The 8,286-nt window shown below is 46.2% G+C and overlaps 1 long non-coding RNA gene across 1 annotated transcript; it reads left to right on the top strand.

Annotated features, from left to right (window-relative positions):
- Positions 1–6: 6 nt before the first annotated feature.
- Positions 7–7,962, top strand: LOC115942108 (uncharacterized). Its single transcript, XR_004076768.2, has 3 exons — positions 7–208; positions 3,352–3,523; positions 5,221–7,962. It is a non-coding gene; the product is annotated as an uncharacterized LOC115942108 (long non-coding RNA).
- The last annotated feature ends 324 nt before the right edge of the window (positions 7,963–8,286 follow it).

Raw genomic sequence — 8,286 nt, forward strand, 5'->3', positions numbered from 1 at the left:
TCGTCAACGACATCTTCGAGCGCATCGCGGGCGAGGCGTCCCGCCTGGCGCATTACAACAAGCGCTCGACCATCACGTCGCGGGAGATCCAGACGGCCGTGCGCCTGCTGCTGCCCGGGGAGCTGGCCAAGCACGCCGTGTCCGAGGGCACCAAGGCCGTCACCAAGTACACCAGCGCCAAGTGAGCCCGCCTGCTGCAGAGCAATCGGTAAGGCTCGGCACACACCCCAAAGGCTCTTTTCAGAGCCACTCAGCGTTCTAAAGAGAACTGGCACTCATTTACCCTGGGTGTTTTATTTGCTGTAAAGAAACAGTATCTGAATTCCGTGTTTTCACCTGGCGGGAAATTAGTTACAATGTATGGGAAGCTGAAGTAGCGCTGGAGATGTATTTAAAAAGGTTTCGGCCAGGAAGGATCATGTTCATTATCAGACAAATGGAGTAAAATAAAATATTCTTTGTCTCCAAAGCAAAACCTGGTCACCTTTGAAAATCCCAACCTGGCAAAAGGTCTTATTGATAATGCCTCTGGCGCTCTGTCCCTAGTTCTCAGGTGTACCTTACCGACGGGGCGCTGGGCACGCGCTAAGAGGCGCACAAGTCGTTTCGGGGGCGGTGCTGGCTCGGTCCCTGGGGTTTGTATTTGCCACGTACTGAGCTAGAAAGGCAGCAGAAAAAATGGCAGTCAGAGCCGGACTGAAAGTGTCCGTGCGCGTCCCGTGGCACGTGGGTGTGGGAGCCAATCCAGACACTGCGCGGGCGGTTCCAAGGGCCCCGCGGGCCGCGCCTCGGGAGTCGGGCCGCACCCCGAGTTGTGCGCCGCGCGGCGTGCGGGACCAGCTGCCGCTCTCCTCCCTCGTTTCTCTGGGTGAAATTCCTCTCATGGGAAGGACTGGGCTCAGGTTCCTACCTTTCCGGTCAGAATCCACTCCACCATATTTTCTTTCCGTGTCACTTGCATTTCGTGGTTCTATTGGAAGACATTTAAAAAGAAGACTAGAGGAGGGGGGAAGCGCTGTGCCTTCACCCCCAATTCAGGACGTCAAAATCCCTCTCCCCGACTTAAGCCCTTAGGAACGGCACATTTAAGGGTATTTTGGTCTTTGCCGGGACTCGGGGCTGGGGGGGGAAACACTTCCACACTGAATTGTATTTGGTGAAGTTTTTTTTGATCATATCCTTTATCCAATTACGGTGCTGAGGTGTTCGCGTGAGAATATTCTGCACGCGTTGAGCAGGAGACACAGGAGAAGGGAGCAGCGCTATTCTTACTCGCAAAACAGGAGAAGCAACCGCATTTTCATGGCCAAAAGAATCAACAAATTTATTGAGATAGTCACTCAATAGGAGTCCATACAGAGAGGGGGAGAAAAAAACTAAATACACAGTAGTACTTGGTTGAATTTCAGAAACCTAAATCTCAGAAGGTTCATATATGATACCACTTTATAAAGCTCAAAAATAATTATTTAAGCATGTAGAGAAGCACATGTAAGTGTATGATTCGAAAACATTTTTAAGAGCTTTATAAATGAGTTTTTAAAAATCAGGAAATGGATACCTCAGTGACAGTCACAGCGAGAGGATGTAGACAAAAACAGAGGTAAATACAAGTCGTTGCCAGCATTCTAGATTTACTGCTAGAAGTTCCATCCTGGGTGTCTGATACAATTTGTTTTAAACTTAAGATGTATGTTACATATATTCCCTTTATGTATCAGATACTATACTGAAAACTATAATAGGGAGAGGACCCTTGCGTAACAACAAGTTCCAAGCATCATCTACTTTGTCATAAAGGAAATCTTATAAAGGAGAATTCCAAACCTTACGGTGTTTCTTTTAGAGAGTGGGAGAAAAAGACTGACAGGTCATTAAGAAGGCCTATGAATTTAGAAAACTCAAGAGGTGGGCTACAATTAAGTGAGCAACCTTCCTCCTCCAGCTCTTGTAAACTTTCAGTCTACTCAGATTTTTCAAAATCTTTGTGACAGCTCTCTGACCGGAATGTGTATGAGGAGGTACGCAGGTGTGTGTATTTTGTATGTCTTTCATGTATTCATATATATGTATGTATGTATATCCCTCCCTCAATTCTGTTAGAAAAGAAATTATACTTTTTAAATTTATGTATCTTTTCTCCTTCCATCATCTCTCAGGATAGTTGATGATAGTAAATTCACCACATATTTGGTTCTTTTAATCACTACTTTTCAGAGCACAGAAGCCTTTCATCCTGTCCATTAATCCATTGATGCAGACAATCAATAGCAAATTCTGGTTATTTCTTTGTTTTACAGAATGAGGGAAACAGCAGATAGAAATCCAGGGGAGGAAATGGGAAGAGGATTTAGACGGATTCAGTTAGCTAAGCATGTATGTCCTGGGCCTGGAGAACGCATGTGTGTACAGATAGAGGTAGAGAAGACATTATGGATACACATACCTGTGTAGGTGTGGGTACAGACAGGTATGGTGGGCTAGCAAGGACTGCTGGGATGACTTGCAGTTGTCAGCAGGAACCGTGTCTAGAATATGGGGAAGGGGTAGCTGAACTCTGTGCAGAATGGACAGAAGCATGCAGAAGGAATCTATGGCCCCTCTATAAGAGGTTCACATATCGGGCCCATTACAGTCCAGTATTTAGAAACTTGAAATTCCTAAAAGAAAAGGAGAGAAAAATAAAAAAAGAACTCAAAGCTAGATTTTGTGGGTTATTGGCGCCTTGGTGATCCAGGCATCTAACACTTTGTTGTTCAAAGTATCTTGATTAATTTGTGTCATTGCTGATCAGTCTTGGGAAATGGACTTGAGCTCAGCCAAACCTGGATGTCACTTTACTATTTTATACTGGAACAGCTGGTAGCTTTAATAATTCACATGATTTGCCCCTGATAATACTTTTTGTCATTTTTCCCCCTAAAGAACAATTTTTAGAACACAAAAGAACAAATTGGAACATTAAAATAGACAAGAGAGTCTTATCCTAAAGGAGAGATTTTTTTTCCCCCAAGTTATGTTACCTGAAACTGGCCTTTGTCCAGCTTAGAGAAATTCATATTTTCTTCCTTGAAAACTCCATTCTGTGGTGGTTGAACAAAATTTACTGACAAAGCTTAACTCTTTTTTTACTCCTTTCTAGATTCCGTGCAGTTTGCCATCCTTCAGTTAGGACACTGTATCGGGCACATTAAATTAGACCACAACTTATCTTAGTTACATTTTAGGTTCTTCGATGTGAAAAACGCCTGCATCTCGTCATCTATAACTGTCCAAACCATCTCAAACGTGTATTTTTTCTGCAGATGACTAGTTTATCCATTGTCTGATACCTTTTAACTTCCATTTCAGAGGCTCACCTTTTCTGACATCACCGAATCAGCCTCTTGGGAGGTTTCAAGAGTAAAGCAGATGTATGGTATTAAAAAACAAAACCAATTAACAAAAAGCACAAGGATATTTTTTTCCAGACTTGAATAAGGATAAAAAGTTCCTATCAACTCCTACAGAGTTGAACATACATGTAAGTATTCCTAGGGGTCAATGAATAGGACTGCTTCAGCTTAAGACGACTTTACAGAGGGCCTGAAAAGTGCAAAGAACATGGGTGGGGTAGACTAGAAAGACAAAGGCCCCTCCCCTTGCAGGTGCACCAGAATTCCCACTGATAGAAGGAAGAATAAAATCAGTGCCTCAGCCAAAGGTCTGCATTTACATAAAAAATTAGCAAGTCTTTTTGATGGAGAAATTATGAAAAGCCATAAGGGAACTCTGGAGTCCCAAAGATATTAATTTGGGGAAACCTTAAATTTCAAGGCATAAGGGCAGAGGCTCCTCCGGTCAGGGCCCGCCGCGGCCGTTGAGATTGGCAGGGGGGGTCGTGTCCTGTGTTATTGACATCGCTGTGATGTCTGTGCTTGCGTAGCTTAATAAACAGGTTACATTCTTGGGCTTAATGTATGAAAAGCAGTGGTTCCCATAGCTGTCATCCCCAAGGCTCCCCTTTGATATTTAAGTTGTTTTTTTTTTTTTACTGATGTTAAATTCTTAGGTAATAATACTTAAACGCATGAATAATTTTTCAAAATCATGAAACCCCATACTGTTACATAAAAACAAAGTAAGAGACTGTTATTTTAACAATAAAGGAGATAATTTCAACAACATGTCATTGCTTGGGCCCTACACTCAAAAACATAAATTAGAAGTTGGGTATTTGTACCTGTATTAGTGAGAAATAAAACCAATGGGATGGATGTGCATATAGATATTAGGAGATTTCTTATAAGGAACTGGTTCATGTGATTATGGAGGCCGACAAGGCTCCAGATCTGCAGGCTGAGCTGGCAAACTGGAGACCCAGGGGAGCCGACGGCGTAGTTCCAGTCCGGAGGCCAGCAGCTTCGAGACCCAGGCAGGGCCCATGTCTCAGTCTGAGTCCAAAGGCAGGAAAAGGCCAATGTCCCAGTTCCAAAGCAACCAGACATGAGGAATTGTTATTCAGGGGAAGGACAGCCTTTGCGTTCCATTCTTAATTTCAACTGATCGAATGAGGCCCACCCACATTAGGGAGAATAATCTGCTTTACAAATTAAGTCTACCAATTTAAATGTTTTACTCTCATCCAAAAGCTCCCTCACAGAAACACCCAGAATGATGTTTGACCAAATATGTGGGTAACACACAGCCCGGTCAAGTCGACACACAAATCAGTTGTCACAGAACCTGTAGGTAGAATCATCCTGAAGGCAAAAAGGACCCTGTAGATCAACTCAGAGGATCAAACACCAAGAAGAGACTTACTCTCAGTGATGTGACATTTTTTTTTAAAACAATAATTCTTGGGGGACATTTGAAAAGAACAAAATACAATCTCAATTTATAAAATGATGGCATTCTTGGAAATTGCGGTGCCCATTGAACTACACAGAAACACACATGCGCAAAGACCTCGTACTTCTTTGTAGAAGGAGTCAGGTTCTAGGATTGATTAACAGGTTTTTTACCTTCAGATTTGCTGTGGGGCACTTGGAAGTCGTGCAAAACCCGACTCAGTTCTTCACGGGACATCTAGCATCCCTGATCTTTTCCTAAATGGCAGTGGTGCACCTTCCCCCAAGCCCTGGGACAGACTAAAAACAGTCTGCTTGGTTTCTAGAATGCTCGCTAAGGGCCACTATTGTTCTCTGAGAAGGCAGACACTGATAACTTTCATTGCAGAAGCTGCAGAAGGGAGATGTCAATGGTGGGAGCCGCCGGAAAGCTTCCAGGAATGCCAGAATGTCCCCAGACATAGTCTGCGATGCTGAAACGTCCGTTGCATCAGCCCTGGGTAAGCCAATTGGTCCCTGTGCCTCGTGGAATAGTCCCAAACTCCTTGTCTTCCCAGCAGCTTACCTGTGGACGTGTGAACAAGCAGGGGGCCTTGATTTGGAGACGAGGTGGACAGCTCTTAAAGGAAAAGGGCCCCTCACCCAGAAGTCCCCCCCAGTTGCTGACACCCCGGCCAGCTCTGGGTCTGCAAAGTCAGTCCGCTGGCTTTGAACTCGGGCAGCAACCATGAGATTTACACTCAGCTTTAGCCCAGTGAACAGAAAAGGCACAGCAGGACATTGAAATACAAGTGGTGGTCCACCTCTGTGGGATCCACTGTGACACTGGCTAGCTGTACCTTAGACCTTAAGAACAAATGGGGACTCAACTCTCCTCAGATTACGACACAGAGGCCTGGTGATCCCAAAGAAGGAATGAACTCCCCACAGCCACCTCCCGGGGAGGCCTTTGCACAGTGAGCTCATCGCAGATGCCTCCCGCCTGTGTATCAGACCTGTCCTCTCTCCGTAAAATCAGTCCACGATGTTGAAGAACTGCCCTTTCTGGAACTTCAGTAGTTAGACATGGAGTGAGAACACGCTCTGGGAAAGACAAAGCCCACTGCACCTCCTTGTCCTGGGACAAGCTATCCCCAAACCTTAGTTTTCACTTTCTGTTTTCCTGTCCTTTTTTTCCTGAGATGTTGTACCAGCCTAGAAGGAAAGAAATGAAAATAAATGTGTCTTTGGGGGGCAGGGGGTGAGATGGAAGAAGGGGGCCAGTTATCACTAAGTGTGTCCTTGGGGAAACAGGCAATGCAAAAAAACACGGCCATTGTCCTAAAGGACATATATCCTAATACAGGAAACTGAAGGAGCTTTATACACGATCTATCTGATTAATGCATCATGATCTAGTGTGCTGTATTCTTTTTCTTTTTTAACATTTTATTTATTTATTTATTTGACAGACTGCGAGCAGAATACAAGCAGGGGGAGTGGGAGAGGGAGAAGCAGACTCCCCGATGAGCAGGGAGCCCGATGCGGGGCTCGATCCCAGGACCCTGGGACCATGACCTGAGCTGAGTTCAGACGCTTCACCGACTGAGCCACCCAGGCGCCCCCTAGTGTGCTGTGTTCTGAGGGAGATGGAACAGAATGGGCAAATTCTTCAAAGTAGAACCAGCATTCAGGGCTCAGGTAACACGGTACCAAGGGAAACGAGCCTGGATTCATTTGTGCAGGAAGAGAAGCATTGTTTGGAAAAGGTTTTTAACGAGGCAAGTGACATTTTAGAGATTTTTTTTTTTAAAGATTTTATTTATTTATTTGACAGAGAGAGACACAGCGAGAGAGGGAACACAAGCTGGGGGAGTGGGAGAGGGAGAAGCAGGCTTCCCGCCGAGCAGGGAGCCCGATGCGGGGCTCGATCCCAGGACCCTGGGATCATGACCTGAGCTGAAGGCAGACGCCCAACCATCTGAGCCACCCAGGCGCCCCATTTTAGAGATTTTTAATTTGGCAGAAGCGTGCAGGGATAAGATTGGGCAAGAAGGTGCTCTTGGCAGCGATGGAGGGAGACACAGATGCAGACGCCGAGTCCCTCACACTCTCCTGCACCACCACCCTACTCCACACCCCACCTCCTCTCTCCTGGTCATGGCAGAGGCTTCCAACCAGGTGTCTGCTCCCCGCCTGGTGCTCCTCAACTCTGCCTCCCCTCAGCAGCCCCGAGATTCCTTTAAAACCCTTGTCAGATCAGCTTCAAAACTTGAAAGCCCTTCCCTTGGTCTCTGGGGTGCTGTGTGCTTTGGCCCCGGTCTGTCTTAGGCCCCCAATCCCAGGGTCCCTCGTGCTTCCTCTGCTCCAACCACCCCGATCCCTTTGCTGTTCCTTCTCAGACACGCTGAGCCCGGTGCCCCGGGAGTGTGTGCACTTCCTTTCCCTCGGACTGCAGTGCTCCCCGACAGCTCTTCCTTGTCTCCTACATTCGCTGCCCAAATGTCCCTGTTCTGCGGCCTTGTTCCAGTCCATCATTAGTATCATGCAAGAAATTACCTTGAGGCCCAGGTAGCCTCCAAGCATCGCACCCCGCAAGCTCTCCCGGGGACACAGCAGAGAAAGGCTCTCGGGCTGCATCTAAATGCTCAAATCACAGCTTATTAAATCAGTTAGAAATGCGGTAAGCAAGGGAGAAAAGATGCGCAAGCTGCCAGTTTGGTGGACAAGTGGGTGAGAGCCACGCTGTGTGAGTCAAGCGCGTGCTCTCTCGTACATCTTGGCTCTCCTTTGCGGCATCGGCCCCTGGGACAGATGCGGGGCAGCGAGCCGAGCCACACCCGCACTCCCCGCGGTTTGTGGGACAGACGCAGGCTTTGTCTGTGAGCTCCTGGTGGGCCCAAAGCAGGGCTCATCTAAGGCCCCCTGTTTACTGAGGGCTTTATGTGACTCTTGTGTCAATGAATTCCAAATATTTACCGTCTCATACATTTAGCCAGATCTCTGGACTCTTTCATCCCTACAATCTCTATTTAACGACATATGCTCTACTTACTATTTATCCATACTTGCAATATCTTAAAGGTTTTGGCCTCTATGTTACTAACTAAAAACATCTTTTATAATAAAATTGCTAATTTTCAAAAGTAAACGTGTGTGACAATCCCTGGCACAGAACAGTAAATATATGCTGGATGGATGAACCATGCTCTCCCTCCTGTCCTGCTGCCCCTGAATCCTGTGTTTGGCAGGAACACACGCGTGCGCACGGGGGCCTGGGTTCTGGTGTGACAGTGGGCTTCCCATGACATCTCTCGTTTCCAACTCAACTGTAAATGAGAGCAGGGTTTAACAAGATGATCTTTACGTTTCCTTCCAGCATTTAGGATTTTGTCAGTGGTTTATTCCTCTGCTGTGGTTTCTTTGTGCTGTGGCTTAACTTTCTTAGTCTATCAAACACATTTCAACAAAATCA

Source organism: Leptonychotes weddellii, unplaced genomic scaffold, assembly GCF_054177405.1.
Source record: "Leptonychotes weddellii isolate Sample4059 unplaced genomic scaffold, ASM5417740v2 HiC_scaffold_4874, whole genome shotgun sequence".
Classification (NCBI taxonomy): Eukaryota; Metazoa; Chordata; class Mammalia; order Carnivora; family Phocidae; genus Leptonychotes; species Leptonychotes weddellii.